The sequence below is a fragment of the Symphalangus syndactylus genome, chromosome 5 (genome assembly GCF_028878055.3).
Source record: "Symphalangus syndactylus isolate Jambi chromosome 5, NHGRI_mSymSyn1-v2.1_pri, whole genome shotgun sequence".
NCBI classification, from domain to species: Eukaryota; Metazoa; Chordata; class Mammalia; order Primates; family Hylobatidae; genus Symphalangus; species Symphalangus syndactylus.
Window position 1 is genome coordinate 50,633,238 of NC_072427.2, and position 13,960 is coordinate 50,647,197.

Genomic DNA, 13,960 nt, shown 5'->3' on the forward strand with positions numbered 1-13,960 from the left:
GGCATCCGTGACATTAGGAAGTTTTACTGTCATTGTTTTGGCCTCATCATGGACCCAGGTGCTAGAAATGAGATTTTCTCTGTGTACTGTGGGTATATTTGTTCTAGCACAAGTAGGGGGAAGATTAAAGAGGAATTTCATAGCCCCATGACTCCTTAGGAAATGTGTTTCTCACCTTTACCACTTTTCCCCACTGTGTCCTTGCAGGTGATGGCCACAAAAGGTGGATTTGTTGAGTTGGTGCCATTCCTTCTACTGCCAGCTTCACCAAAACAATGACACAGTCTTCCTTCTGCATGGAGACTCTTCTCTTTCCTGTGTTGCAGTGGATGCCTCCTGCAGATAAGAAATGCTTAACTGAGAAATGCTCATGTTGGGATATCATCGATGAGACTTTAATTTGGGCATGGTGACTGTTTCCCTTGCTGCCACTTGACTCAATCCCAGGAGCCTCAGTAGAGGATATAATATTACACAAGATGCTCAAAATGGTGGAATTGCTCAGTGCTCCCATAAATATACATTTATAATTTTCATTTGCCACATGGTAAACTGAAAAATACAGAATATATTAAAAAGAAACTCTGCATGATTTTTTTTCAAAAATTCAAAGCATATTTAAATAATATATAAATTAAATGCCCTCCTCTCTTCCAATTCTGTCCCTATAGTTTTCCTCTATTAAGCGAACTACATGCATTCTTTTAGTGGATAGATGCACACAAACACACAAGCCATTTTGGGGAACGATCCACATGTGTGGCCATATTGTAACACATTTTTCTGCAAATTACCTCTTTCATTTAACAGCCCTTATTCAATGGCCTTTTTCTTTTTCAGTAATACATACACATCTGTGTCATTTGTTGAATGATGACATCAATGTTTTGTAGATGAAATATAATTAAATGTTTTAAGCATTTCTCACTCATAGATATTTATGTTAGCACCAAATTTCTGTGCAATGAACCTCCCTATATATCAATAATTTTGCATTTGTCTATAATATAATAAATTACTTATCAGTTGAATTACTGGGATTAAGTATGTGCACACCTTATATTTATATTTTGAAAATTAATGCAAGATTGCCTTCAAAAATGTGGTTAACAACTTTATCCTCAAATGGCAATGTATGAGATTGCCAGCTTTCCTACAACCTCACAGACAATGGATTTTATAAATATTTAACATTTTTGCCAATGTGATCACCCAAACTATTGTCTTAAATTGTATTTCTTTTGTTTTTGAGTTTGGTCATTTTTTCATGTTTATTAGCCATCTGTATTTTTTAATTTCTTCTTTATGTCCAATTTTGTGGGTGGGAGGAGGATTTAGTCTCTTCCTGATTTTGAAGAGCTCATTTACTATTTTGGGAAATAAGATTTGGATTGTCAACCATTATAGCTATTTTTTACACACTTTTTAACTTTGTTTTTGTTATAAGAATGTGTATGATTGTTATATGTCCAAGTATAACCATGTTCGCTTTTATGGCTTCTGAGTTTCATGTCATTTTTGGAAAGATATATATACTGAGTCCATAAAACCCTTCACATATGTTAAATTCTAATTCTTTTGTGTTTTTTTAATTCAAATTCTTAAATCATGAGAAATTTTTTTGTTTTGAAATCTTAAAGTTGCCAAGTTACTTGCCATTACTTGCGATTATTTGCCAATAATTGCCCATTTATCTGTACCGCCATCTTGCGCATATGCTGTACTCTCATCTGTGACTGGCTCCATTTTTGTTCTGTGGATTTGTGTGTCTCTTCTTCTGCCTCCTGTCTCATGTGTCTTCTCGTTGGAAGAAATTACAGTTTAGACTGCAATTTCATCAACTTTAATAAATCAATTGAGGGGAGAATTGGTTTTTAAAAATATTAAGTAAGTCTTCGTATCCAAGGACAAGGTATGTCTTTTCTTATTCAATAATTTTAATTACTGTTAATATTTTCACTGTGGTGATGGGAGTTTTTCTTTTAATTTATTTTCTTGTTCATTTTTTGTATATAAAGTTTTTGTTTCGTTTTGTTTTGGGGGTAAGTTGTCACCTTACTGTTTCTTGTTGCTTTTCAGATTTTTTCAAAGTATAGACTAAATCCTTCACAAATATTTAAAGTTTCTATTTTCCCCCTTCATATTGATCCTGATTGTAGTTATGCTGACAAAGTCCACAGACTGTTACTATCAGAACACTTGAACAGTTATGGAAATATTACCTACCCTTGATTTAATCAGAGTTTAATGGTATGCTTCTTTGGTTTGACTGGCACATTGTTGCTGGTCGTTTTCTCCCAAAGACCACCAGAAAGAGCTATGATCAAGCAAAGCTGAGTTTGTTAAACTTACCTGCAGCAAGGGAAAACACCACCTTGATGGGGTTTAATAATGTTTCAAAATCAAGAAATGAGGCTTTGGGATCTGGGCAGGGAACTAATTAGACATGGGCAAAATTTGTCATGCAATACTTTAAGATTGGTGGGAAAGTGAGATGAGGTTCTTAATGTGAGTACTGATGGTCAAATCATTTTCTAGGTGAGCTGTTTGCCTATATAAAGATGTTATCAATGATAGAAGAACTATTTGCCTAGATAAACAAACTGAATTTATTTATTGGTTTACAGTTTTATCTTGCTGGGCAGGACTCTGCTGGGGGTGGTATCAGGTCTTATTCCCAATAGGTAAGTTATTTGTATATGGGTGGTCTTAATCATCAATGTGTAAAATGCTGATTTTAAGTGCAAAATACTTTGTCTACCATGTTAGGAAAGGCTCCCACCTTTTATCTTTTTTAACGAATTTTAATCAAAACCAGGTGGTAGATATAATCAAATTTTTTTGCAGAATCAATTTTACTGTTCCTTTAAAATACTTTTAGCACTGTTTAATTTACTATTATTAATTTACTATTAATAATTAATTTACTATTATTGCAACTTCCTTTTATTCCTTGAATGAACAGACCGACCCTACTGGTTTTAAAAATGTTTTATTCTTTTAATTTACTACTTAATCTTGGGTATTTTAATTTGATTTGGAATTTTTACAAGTATACAACTAAGTGAAATTGATCTGTGATTTTTCTTTCTTGTGCTATTTTTGTCATGTTTTGATATCAGATATTCTGGTTGTGTTAAAATAATTTTGAGGATTTTCTTCTTATACTGTGTTCTAGAGTGGGAAAAAAAAAGCTCTAGTCTCACTATCAGTGTTTAAGTGAACACATCAGTGACATCATCTGGACTCTGCTTTGTTTTTGCTGGTTTGGCATTAGGAAATCTAGAAGTTTTTTCCTTTTTTTGTATGGTTATTGCTTGTTCTTTGTTTTGTGTCAAATTTAACCTGTTTTCTCTTAGCAAATCACAGTTCATGCAGATGGTCAAACACATTAGCATTGTTATACAAAGTGTTCTTTCATCATTCTATTAAATTTCCATTTTCATTCCAGTTATAGTTATTTCTGCTGTGCCTTTGTTAATGAATAAGTTTAACTAGTGGATGTTTAGCATCACTAGCCTTCCCCTTCCCTCTCCCTCAATCAGGTCTTTGGATTTTTTAAGGTTCTAATTTACTTATATATATTGTTTCTGTATTCTTTTGTTTCTTTTCTTAATAAATTCTTAAACCTGTGTAATACATTCATATTCACTTGTTCTTGGCAATGAAAGATTTACCCTGCTGTGCATTTTATAAAACTTTTCATTATGAACACATTGTAAACATACAGTGTATGAGGAGAAGAGAACAGTGAACTAGCATGTACAAGGAACTGGAACTGGTTCGATCATTATCAGTATTTTGCCATATTTACTTCGTGTTAATTTTAAGTATTTTCAAATAAGCTGGAGAAATCATAACACTTCTTATTCTCCCATAAACATTTTTACAATTTTATTTTTGAATGTGTATATATACACACTCGTATGTTTTTATATTGTTCTATAACTTTCTTTTATATCTTACGCAATATATAAATATTTTAATATTTCTATCTGATTATTACATATCCATAGATGTGGAGCTTCCCTATTGTTAATAACATGTTTTTACATAAGTAAAATTTACATAGTTAAGTGCATTGATATATAGTAATTGTATAATTCAATAAGTTTTCTTAAAAGTAATTACTATCCCATTCAGGAGATAGAATATTTTTATTACTTGAGAACCTACCCTACTGCCTCTTTCCAACAAAACACCTTCTCAAAAAAACAATGTTGTGATTTCTATGATCATAGATAAGTTTTGCCTGTTTTGAAATTAATGTAAGTGGAATCACATAGTGTGTGTCTGGCTTCTTCCACTCATAATCATATTGAGATTTATCCATGCTATTCTCTATGCAGTTTAAAAACTTTTTTATAGTTGTGATATTTCACTAAATGGTCATATTGCAGTTTATTTATCTGTTCTCTTGTTGACGGACACCTGAGTAGTTTCGAGTTTTTAGCTGTTTTGAATGTTAGCAGATCTCTTATGTAAATACCTAAAAATTGAATTGTTTGATCATAAGACAGATTTTGCTTAACTTATAGGAAACAGAGAGTCTTCTAAAGAGGTGGACGCTTTTCACACTCCCAACCAGTGATATGAGATTTTTAGTTGCTGTCCAGTTTTGCCAACATTGGAAATTGTCAGTCTTATCTATTAAGTGGGTGTGAGGTGATATTTTGTTGTGACTTCAATTTGAAATTTGACCACTTAAGAAGGCAACCAGTTTTGCATGAAGTTACCCAATTGTAAATCTTCTTTAGTAAAATTTGTGTATTTTTCCCAACTTTTAAATTACAATTTTGAAGTAATTTTGGACTTATAGGAAATTTGCAAAAATAGTAGAGTTCCTGTGTATTCTGTACCCAGCTTTCTGGATGTTAGCATTTTATATAATCATTATTATAACATTATTACATACAATGATTACTGAAATCAGGAAATTAATATAATACTGTCAACCAATCTGCAGACCATATTCAGGTTTTTCAAGTTATGCTACTGATGTCCTTTTTATCTAGTCCAGGATCCAATTCAAGATCCGTTATTGCATTTATCTGGCATGTTTCCTTTGCCCTCTCTCCTGACTACAAATCTGGGAGAGCTCCCTCAGTCTTTCTTTGTATTTCACTTAATTGACAAATTTGAGAAATACCAGACCATAATTTTGTACACTAGTCCTCAATTTGGATTTGTCTGATATTTGTTATTATTAGATTAAGGTTATGCACTTTTGACAAAAGATAACACAGTAGTAATAGTGTGCCCTTTTCAGTGGATCATCTGGAGTACGTGATGTCAATGTCTTATTTCTGCTGGTATTAAATATGATCACTTTATTAAGGTAGTGTCTGCCAGGTTTATCCACTGCAAAGTTACTGTTTCCTTTCTTTGTAATTAATATTTTATGAGGAAATACTTTGAGACTATGCAAATATTTTATTTCATCTAATTTCAGTATTAATTGAAGATTCTCGCCTACAGCAATTATGATTATGGTGTTTACCTAGTGATGGTTTCTATTTCCATGATACTTTCTCTACTTATTAGAATTTGACTGTAAGGAAGATCTGTCCTTCTTCCCCATTTATTTGTACTCAGTTGTTATTTTACATCAGTATGGATTTGTGGATATCTTATTTTATGGATTGTTATATATTGCATTCATTGTTTGTGTTTGATTTTCATTTTTTTTTTTCTGAATTTGATCATTGGGAGGTCCTTTAAGTTGGCCCCTGTGTTCTTTTAATACAAACCCATAATTTTTTGACCACTTCTTATTTTCTGGTATCACAAGATGTTCTAGGTTTATCTTGTATTTTCCTTCCTCGTGCCTGTAATCAACCATTTCCTCAAGGAGTTCTAGTTCTTCATATTGGAAAATAGTATTTAGAAACCAAGATCTTGGTATTAAGTGTATTCATTGCTAACGGGGTTTTATTGCTTCTAAGCCTAGAGCTGGGAGCTGTGTGTCCGTTTACATACACACACATATACACACACCCCTATATTGTCTGTATTCACTTATCTATCTTAAATATATATACTAATAGTATGTAGAATACTATAGATAGTATATCTTTATTAAAAATCACGAGTTCAAACTGTTGTGGATTATAATCCATCATCATAGGGTTCATTTTATTCTTCCCTCTTGGCTTATTTGTGGTTTGTTTCTTCAACAGTGAGAAACCTACCTTTCATTATCTACAATGTGTTTTGTTATTTCTTCAATGCAATATACACTTAAAGTAATTTCAGAATTGCTAAATTATACCCCTTTAAAAATGAAATCACTAACTACAGCACAGCATTTAAATATAGTTCTTTTTTCTTTATCCTTAACAGTGTTCAGTTGACATACTATTTCTAAACGTATTTAGGTTAGTTATCTTTTTTTTCCTATCCCCTGCAGTATGGTTACATTAATCATATAATCAGGCAGGTTTTTTTATTGTTTATATTCCATTTTGAGTTCCCTCACCTTTTGGATTATTTTAACTATGTTTTGTATATGTGAAATATTACTATGGTTCTAAAAATTAGGACTGTGAGAAATATCACTCCCCCATCATCCCTACTACACTGATTCTATTCTTCCATTCTTTCCACCCTAATCTCACCCAACCCCTAGAGTTAACTAGTCTTAATAGTTTCTGGTTTATTTTTTTCTCTTTTTATTCTTGTTCACAAGTGGGCAGATAGGTGTATATTTTATCATATATCACATGTATATTTTATATCCCCTTCCTTCGTACATGATTGGTGGCATACTATAGATTTTTTTTTTGCAATTTTCTTTTTCCACTTAATATGTCCTGGAAATCACTTCATATGTATTCAAAGAGATATTCCTCATTCTGTTATGCTTGGTGCTTAACTCCATGGATGCACCACAATTTATTCAACCTCTCTGCTCTATGAGAATTGTTTGTAATGTGTGTAAAGTATCACACTACAAATAGTTTTACTTTGGATTGTTTATTCGCTCTTCATTTGGAAGCGTTCTTTGTATTACTGGGACATACATTTCTTGTTCAATATATGTGTTGCCAAGGTTTCTTTCATTAAGTGTCTTAGCCTGCCTGTCTTCCTTTCCATTTCCTTTCTTTTTCTTTTCTTTCTTCTCCTTTTAATGCTGTTATGCTCTAAATTTTAAAATGACCCAAATTTGCCACTGGCTCTTCCCTTATTGCTATTCTCCCTCTCCTTTTCTCCCCCATCTCTTTTCCTTTAATTTAGGTGAAACTAACATAATGTAGCCATTTAGTGCATTCAAAATGTTTTGCAACTGCCATCCTTAACTAGTTCCAAAACATTTTCAGCACCCCAAAGACAACCCATACCCATTAAGCAGTCAGTCCCAACTCTCTTTCCCCATCTTTTCATTTTTGTTTTTTGGAGTTTTTCTGAGACAAGGTCTCACTTTGCACCCAGGCTGGAGTGCAGTGGCACAATCATAGCTCACTGCAGCCTCAAATTCCTGGCCTTGTGCAATACTTCCACCTTAGCCTCCCGAGCAGCTAGGACTATGGGCATATGTCACCACACCAGGCTAATTTATAAAAAAAATTTTTTTAGACACAGAGTCTTGCAATGTTGCCCAGGCTTGTGTTTTTCGATAAACAGACTTTTTAAATTTTTAAGTCCAGTATATCAGTTTGAGTCTCTTATTTTTAGTGCTTATTACTTACTATTAAATCTTTGCTTACTCCAAGTTTGCAAATAATAGTTTTCTAACTTTTCTTCTAGAAGCTTTGGGACATAAATATAACATCTATCTCAAATCATTTTCAAATGTAGTTGAAGTTACTTGTTTTCATCAATCTCCAGTTGTTCCAGAACCATTTGATCAAAATATTTTTCTTTTTCTACTGAATTATCTAATGCCATTGTTAAAAATAAATTGGCCATATATGTATGGATCTTTTTTGAACTCTCTTTTTTCCTTCTTTATGCCATTCTTTTTCACTGAAGTTTAATAGTAAATCTTGAGATTAAGTAGTGTGAGTCCAAAATTTTGTTATTTCAAGGCTTTATAGAGGAAGGAGATGGCTACACTGGGTCCTTTGTATTTTCACTTAAATTTTAGAATTGTCTTGTCAATTTCCTAAAAAGCCCAACTGAGAAATTGATTTTGATTACATCAAAACTATAGATAAATTTAGGGGGGATTGACATCTTAACAATGTTGAGTCTGTAGTTCTCCATTTATTAGGTTGTCTATAATTTCTCATAGATGTCTTTTATAGTGTTTAGTATAGAAGCATACCTTGTAGTTTTCAATATAGAAACATTATTAAAATTTAACAATTTAATAAATTAGATTAAATTGTTAAATTTATTTGATTTGTGGTTTTGATGCTATTGTAAATGAATAAGTTTAAATTTTATTTTCCAGATTTGTTACTATTATATGAAAACGGTAGTATTTTCACATTGCAGCTGCTTTTCAATTGGGTTGTCTTCTTTTCAGTCTTAGGAGAAAATATTTAATTTCTTACCATTAAGAAACTAGCTGTAATTTTTTTGTAGATGCCCATTGCCAAATTGAGCAAGTTTTATTCTAGTGCCAGTTTGCTGATAATTTTTATAATAACAATGTGATAAATTTACTGAATGTTTTTCTACATTTATTAATATAATCATGTTTTCCCCTTTATTCTCTTATTATGGGAAACTGCATTGGTCAGTTATTGGGCTTTTGAGTGTTAGCCCAACATTGCATTCTTGATATAATCCAATTGGTCACTGTTATCTTTCTTGTATATATATTACTGTATTCAATTTTCTACTAGTTATTTAAGAGTTATTCACCTATGTCCGTGATGGCCATTAGCCTGTGGTTTCCTTTTTAAAAATTATTTTTGTCAGATGTTAGCATTAGGCTTCATAAAATGTATTTAGTATAGTGCTCTATTTGCTAGTACACTTGACCCTTGAACAACAGACATGGAGATTAGGGGTGCAGTCTCTCCCATAGTTGAGAATCTGTGGACAATTGTTTGCTCTCCGGAAACTTAACTACGAATAGCCTACTGTTGACTGAAAGCCTTACAGATAACATAACTAGTCAATTAACACATATTTTTATGTTATATGTATTACATACTATTTTATTACAATAAAGTGAATGAGAGATAAAATGTTACTAAGAGACATAAGGAAGAGAAAATATATTTACTATTCATTACGTGAAAGTAGATCATCATAAAGGTCTTCATTCTCATCTTTATGTTGAATAGGCTGAGGAGGAGGAAGAGGAGGTTGTTCTTACTGTATCACAGGTGGCAGAAATGGTACACTTGGTGTAACTGTATGGAAATATAGTTTCTAGCTTTTTTGCTTTTTCATTTCTCCAAAAATGTTTCTATATGGTACAGTCCTTCTTCCACTGTTTACTTATTTGTAGTACCCATATCATAGAAGGAACCATATTGTAAAGAAGTCAAACACAGACTTGAATAATTAGAAACCTTCTGCCAGACTGTTTTTCTGGCACTGCTTCTGTGTCGTCTTCCTTATCATCTGGTACTGGTTCAGAAGCACTTGTCTCCATCACGTCATCTTCTGTTAATTCCTCTGGTGTGTTATCTGTTAGCTCTTGAATTTCTCCAAGGTCTATATCTTGAAAGCCTTCACTCACCACCCTTTTTTCCATGTTCGCTATCTCTTTCATGATTTCCTTGGTTGGCTCTGTTGGAAATCCTGTCAAGTCATGCACAACATCTGGACACAGTTTCCTCCAGCAGGGGAGTGTGTTGTGTTGGGCTTGATGCTTTCACCGCGTTTTGTATAACAATGATGGCATCTGCAGTGCTGTGATCCTTCCAGGCTTTCATGATGTTCTGTCAGGGTTCTCTTGCATAGTGTTGACAATCCTTTCCATAAAGTACTGTGTGTAATGAGGCTTAATGGTCCTTATGACTCCCTGATCTAGAGGATGATTTAGAGATGTTATGTCTGGGGACAAATAGACCACTTTGACACCTTCAGTATTGAACTCATGGGGTCAGGGACATTGTCCAATCAAAAAAAAAAAAAAAACTTTAAAAGGCACTCACTTACTGCAAGGTACTTCTTGACATCAGGGTCAAAACATCAATGAAACCAATACAGAAAAAAAAGAGTTCTTATTGTCCAGGCCTTTTTGTTTTACAACCAAAAGACTGGCAGCTGGTGTTTTAACTTTTCCCTTCGAGGCTCAGGAGTTAGCTGCTTTATAGATAAGGTCAGTCCTGATCATAAACCCAAGTACATTTGCACAAAACAGTAGAATTAGCCCATCCCTTCCTGCCTTAAATCCTGGTGCTCACTTCTCTTCCTTACTAATAAATGTCCTTTCTGGCAATTTTTTTTTTTTCAGAGTAGGGCACTTTCATCTGTTTAGAAACCTGTTCAGGCAGATATCCTTTCTCTTCAATGATTTTCTTAATGGCATCTGGGAACTGCTTCTCCTGCTTGACTTTTTTTTTTCTTTTTTGAGACGGAGTCTCGCACTGTCGCCGCTTGACTGTTTTTAAGCCAAACCTCTTTCTAAAATTATCAAACCATCCTTTGCTGGCATTAAATTCTCCAGATTTAGAACCTTCACCTTCCTTTTGCTTTGGATCATCTTGCACCCTAGAGGTATGCCTTACAGCAATCCTGTACCCACAGAAAAGATGCATTTTCAATAGATAAAAAGATACTTTGCAAAAGTGCAAGGTTTTCACACTGTTGGCACAGCTGCAACAATGGCTTCATGAATTTCCTTTTTTTGTTTGTTTTAACAATGGTCCTCACACTGGATTTATTTATCTTGAAATGACAAGTAGCCCCTGCTGGAGACCTCAATCTATGGTACCTTTTAAGCAATTAAACGTTTTCTTTTAATGTCATGACTTTCTGCTGCTTCTTAGGAGTACTTCCAGTATCACCAGTGGCACTTCATATGGGTCCCATGGTGTTAAGGTTTATGGTATTACATGAGACACTATGAAAAGTAATATGAGAACTGTGAGAGCTTTTGTTTTGCTGCCACATGCAATTTACTGGAGGGAGAAACTTTGCTGGCATGATTAGGGTCACATGGCATTTTAAGCAGATACAATTGAGCTCCCCACTGTAGCAAAAGGGGGTGGCTACAGAATTATTACAATAATAGTGGGTGTACTACAGCTAATTTTATGCAGTTAGGATTTAATACCACATATTTACATTTCTCTCAACTGCAAATGGCACCATGTAGGATCTATGAGTATGTGTGGGTAGGTTTTGATAAGTTTTAACTTTTTATAATTTGTGTATATTTTATGGTAATGATAAAAATAGGCTAGTGTCTACATCTATTTTATGCATTCATGACATACCTTTTTCTTAATTTTTTCGATATTTCTGGACTACGCAGTTGAGTTTTTTCAAATTGTCACAAATTTCCAAAAATGTATCCAATGTATTTATTGAAAAAAGTCTGCATATAAATAGATCATATGCAGTTCAAACTTGTGCTGTTCAAAGGTCAAATTTCTTTGTGGAATGTTTGATAGAATTCATTAGTGAAATGATCTGGGCCTGGAGTTTCCTTCGTGATATTTTAATGAACAATTTCAGTTTATTTAATAATACAGGATTGAGAGTTTCTTTTTCATTTAATGGCAGCCTTAATACTGTTTTTCAAAGAGTATAGTCCATTTTATCAGATTTGTCAAATTCAGTAGTATAAAGTTGCTCATGATAGTTCCTTATAATAACCCTTATACTGTCTGTAAGATCTCACCTTTCCACTTCTGATATAGGTAATATTATTTTTTCTTAGATTACTCTTTTCAGTTTTTTTTTTTTACTGTCTTATTTGTCATTTAAAAGAATCAATCTTTGATTTGCTAATTTTCTCTTTATCTGTTTTTTATATTATTGATTTCTTTCCTTCATCTTATCTTGGTTTTAATATGCTCTTTTTTTTAGTAGCTTCTTAATCTTGAGACTATTAAGTCTTCTATTTTGGACCTTATTTATTTTCTAATATACCCATTGAAGGCTATAAGCACTACATTGATAGATTCCACAAACTTTGATATATTGTTTTAATTACCATTTAATTAAAATATTTTCTTACTTCCTTTGTGTTTTAATTTGATCTGTTATTTTTAAGTGGAGTATCTGATTTCCAAATATTTGGGGCTTTTCTGTGTAGTTTGTTACAACTTCTGTTTTAGTTTTGTTTTGGTTCTAAAAAGTTACTCTGATATTTCAGCTTTCCAAATTTATTGAGACTTATGGTCTAGCATATGGTCTGTCTTGACAAAAGTTTCACATGCACAGGAATATATATTTAAACTCAAGGTGTTCAGATTTTGTTCAGATAGATAGTGTCTGGATTTTCTAGATTGTCAGTGAATTTTTACAATTGTTTTATAAGTTACAAAGAATAGTGTAAAAAATTTCTGCTGTGATTATGATTTGCTTTATCTTTAGTTCTCTCAGTTTTTCATGTATTTGGAAATATCTTATTGTTTATACTTTTATGAACATCATGACTGTAATAAATTTTATCTTTTCCTAATTTGCCATGTTGTACCTTATGTAATATTTCTGGTCTTGATATCTACTTTGTCGGATATCTGAATAATATTACCAGTTTTCTTGGGTTTGCAGTATGTCTGGTGTATCTTTTTCTGTTCTTTAAATCTGTCTTCATAGTGCTTCCATTATAGAGAGCATAGAGATGGGTCTTTTTTGTCTGATTTAACCATCAGTGACTTTTAAGTCTTTGGGGTCTTAAGTCCCTTTGCATTAAACATACTAACGTGACTAGACTTATGCCTACTATTTAGCTATTGTTTTTCCATTTGTCCCCTCTAGTTTGTTCCTCTCTGCCTGCTTTGCTTCATTCTTTTGGGTTAACTGAATATTTTTAGTATCCTGTATTAACTTCTCTGTTTACATTTCGGCTCCACCTCTGGGTATTTTGTATGGGTTATAATATGTACCCTTAATTTATGACAGTCTGCTTAGAGTTACTATTGTACACTTCCCATGAAGTAAAATATTTATATATATATGTATATATATATTTGAGAGAGAGTCTCAGTCTGTCACCCAGACTGGAGTGCAGGGGCATGATCTCGGATCACTGCAACATTAGGTGGTACTATATTAACTCTAAAAGGACTGTGATAATTTAAAGATGCATATTATAACCATAGAATAATCACTAAAATGTACAGAGAAATATAGCTAAAAAAGCAACAGCAGAATTAAAATGTAATAGTAAAAATACTTGATTAAAAGAATACAGGAAAGAATGAAGAAAAGAACAAAGTAAACTGTATAGAAAACAGATGGCAAAATGGTAGACCTAAACAACAGTCATATTATAAATTACTTTAACGGTACACTTGTTTTTCATTGCTTTAATTGATCAAATGATAGGTAAAGTGTTTTAAAGTCTCTTTGTAGTTTTCTTTAAATCTTAACATTTTGTGCAATGTTTGCTTTATGAAGATTGATGCTATGATATTTACCAATCATTTAGAAGAGATATTGCAGGGTGTTTTGATAAGTTTAGGTTACTTACATATCTTGTATGATGAAATCAACATTTTTTATTTGATCAACTTAATAGAGGCATCCTGTTTGAAAGAAGAAAATAACAGATCTACAAATTTCTGATTCATGTAATAATTAACCATTATGATAATAAATGTTTTTATTTATTGAGTGCATACTGAAAAGTGGTAGGAAAATTTTATGCTGAAATATTTGTAAACCTAGTAATTAAAAAATGTTTTGGCTGGGCTTGGTGGCTCACGCCTGTAATCCCAGCTCTTTGGGAGGCCGAGGTGGGTGGATCATTTGAGGTCAGGAGTTCGAGACCAGCCTGGCCACTATGGTGAAACCCTGTCTCTACTAAAAATATAAAAATTAGCCAGGCACGGTGGTGCACGCCTGTAGTCCCAGCTACTCGGGAGGCTGAGATGGGAGA

General features: G+C 32.9%; 1 pseudogene; it reads left to right on the plus strand.

Annotated features, from left to right (window-relative positions):
- Positions 1-13,022, plus strand: part of LOC129482503 (small ribosomal subunit protein eS26-like) — a 99,758-nt pseudogene extending 86,736 nt beyond the window's left edge.
- The last annotated feature ends 938 nt before the right edge of the window (positions 13,023-13,960 follow it).